The sequence below is a fragment of the Pan paniscus genome, chromosome 16 (assembly GCF_029289425.2).
Source record: "Pan paniscus chromosome 16, NHGRI_mPanPan1-v2.0_pri, whole genome shotgun sequence".
In the NCBI taxonomy this organism is placed as follows: domain Eukaryota; kingdom Metazoa; phylum Chordata; class Mammalia; order Primates; family Hominidae; genus Pan; species Pan paniscus.
Genome location: NC_073265.2, coordinates 15,476,793 through 15,479,442, shown reverse-complemented (window position 1 = coordinate 15,479,442; position 2,650 = coordinate 15,476,793). Strand labels below are relative to the sequence as shown.

The 2,650-nt window shown below is 65.3% G+C and overlaps 1 pseudogene; it reads left to right on the top strand.

The window, feature by feature from the left end:
* The first annotated feature begins 692 nt into the window (after positions 1-692).
* On the top strand, positions 693-2,033 carry LOC106634381 (double homeobox protein 4-like protein 4; annotated as a pseudogene).
* Positions 2,034-2,650: the final 617 nt, after the last annotated feature.

The window sequence follows — 2,650 nt, the reverse complement described above, 5'->3', positions numbered from 1 at the left end:
CGGAAACCTGCAGGGAAGGGTGGAAGACCGGCATGGTGCCTTCACTCTCTTTACTAGTTTCCAAACCAGCCACACTGCAGACTCCCCATGTTGCCTCACACGGGAATCCATTGTCAGGCCATCACGCCGGGGAGGCATCTTCTCTCTGGGGTCTCGCTCTGGTCTTCTACGTGGAAATGAACGAGAGCCACAGGCCTGCGTGTGTGAGAATGTCCCGGCAACGGCGACACCCACATGCACTGCCTCCTTCTCAGAGAGAGGGCCTGGAACACTCCAGACTCCTATGGAGGTTAAGTTCCACACTCCCCTCCACACTCCCAGGCCGGTTTCTCCCTGCTGAAGACGCGTGGGAGCCCAGAGAGCGGCTTCCAGTTCCCGCGGGATTCCTGGAGAGGTCCGGAGACCCAACCCTCCGAAAAGCAACACCCTCACCACTTCCCCCTCGCCCCCTTCCTCTTCATCTCTCTGGCCCCACCACCACCATCACCACGCCCTCCCCCCACCCACCCCACCAGCACCCAGCCGCAGGCCTCGACGCCCTGGGACACTTCCAGTGTGGGGTGTGCTGTCCCAGGGCTCAGTGCCATTCATGAAGGGGTGGAGCCTGCCTGCCTGCAGGCCTTTATAAGAGCCGCTGGATGGCTGTCCGGGCAGGACTCCTGGCTGCACCTGACTCAGTGCACAGGCCAGCTGAGGTGCACGGGAGCCCAGCGGCCTCTCTCTGCCCGTGTCCGTCCTTGAAATTCTGACCGGGGCTCCCCGCGATGACCCTCCCGACAACTTCAGACGGCACCCTCCCAGCGGAATCCCGGGGACGGGGACGGCGAAGGAGACTCGTTTGGACCCCGAGCTAAAGCCAGGTCCTGCGAGCCTGCTTTGAGCGGAACCCACACCCGGGCATCGCCACCAGTGAAAGGCTGGCCCAGGACATCAGCATTCCGAAGCCCTGGGTCCAGATTTGCTTTCAGAATGAGAGGTCATGCCAGCTGAGGCAGCACCGGTGGGAATCTCGGCCCTGGCCCGGGAAACACGGCCCGCAAGAAGGCAGGCAAAAGCGGACCGCCGTCACCGGATCCCAGACCGCCCTGCTCCTCCGAGCCTTTGAGAAGGATCACTTTCCAGGCATCGCCGCCAGGGAAGAGCTGGCCAGAGAGACGGGCCTCCCAGAGTCCAGGATTCAGATCTGGTTTCAGAATAGAAGGGCCAGGCACCGGGGACAGGCTAGCAGTGTGCCCGCGCAGGCAGGTGGCCTGTGCAATGCGGCCCCTGGCGGGTGTCACCCTGCTCCCTCGTGGGTCGCCTTTGCCCACACCGGCGCGTGGGGAACAGGGCTTCACACACCCCACGTGCCCCACACACCCGGCGCTCTCCCACCGGGGGCTTTCATGAGGCAGGGAGCGAGGGTCGTCCCCGTGCTCCAGCCCAGCCAGGCCGCACCGGCAGAGGGGATCTCCCAAAGTGTCCCAGCATGAGGGGATTGTGCCTACGGCACCCCGGCTCCTCCGGAAGGGGCGCTCTCCCACCCTCAGGCTCCTCGGTGGACTCCGAAACCGGGCAAAATCCGGGAGGACCGGGACCCGCAGCGCGACGACCTGCCAGGCCCTTGCGCGGTGGGACAGCCTGGGCCCGCTCAAGTGGGGCCACAGGGCCAAGGTGTGCTTGCGCCTCCCACGTCCCAGGGGAGTCCGTGGTGGGGCTGGGGCCGAGGTCCCCAGGTCTCCGGGGCGGTGTGGGAACCCCAAGACGGGGCAGCTCCACCTCTCCAGCCCACGGCCCTCTAGGCCTCTGCGCAGCAGGGGCAGATTCAAGGCATCCCGGCGCCCTCCCAGGCGCTCCAGGAGCTGGGGCGCTCGTCTGCACTCTCCTCCGACCTGCTGCTGGATGAGCTCCTGGCGAGCCCGGAGTTTCTGCAGCAGGCGCAATCTTTCCTAGAAACGGAGGCCCCGGGGGAGCTGGAGGCCTTGGAAGAGGCCACCTTGCTGGAAGCACCCCTCAGCGAGGAAGAATACTGCGCTCTGCTGGAGGAGATTTAGGTCGCAGTGTTGGGACGGGGTAGGGTCGGGGCAGGTCGGTGGCCTCTCTTTCGCGGGGAACACCTTGCTGGCTATGGAGGGGTGTGCCTTCCCCCTCCCCCTCCACCGGGCTGACCGGCCTGGGATTCCTGCGTTCTTGGTCTAGGCCCGGTGGGAGACTCCACACAGTGGAGAACTGCCATTCTTTCCTGGTCATCATGGGGATCCCAGAGCCGTCCCATGTAACAGCAGGTGGGCCGCCTTCCTACGCCGGTTTGCGGGCAGCCGCATGGGCTGTGGGAGTAGCCTGGGCAGAGCTCTCATGCATTTACACCACCCCACCCCCGTCTGAAAACCCCTCCCCGCACCCACCGCCCCCTCCAGAAAATGAGTCCTTCCCTGGGCTGGGTGAAGAACCCTGTCCCGCGAAACACAGGGCGTGCGCAGCGTCCAGGCCTGCCACCCCTCCAGCGGCTCGCCTCCTCTGCACCTCCACGCCACTGTCTCCGGCCCGCCCATGTCCCCGCAGCCTCCCCCCTGCCACCATCGAGCGCCTGGCAGCGGAACGCAGAATTCTAGCTCTCTTTGCCGGAATCCTGGCTAGACCTGCGCTCATTGCTCACACTGGCTGTCATGCA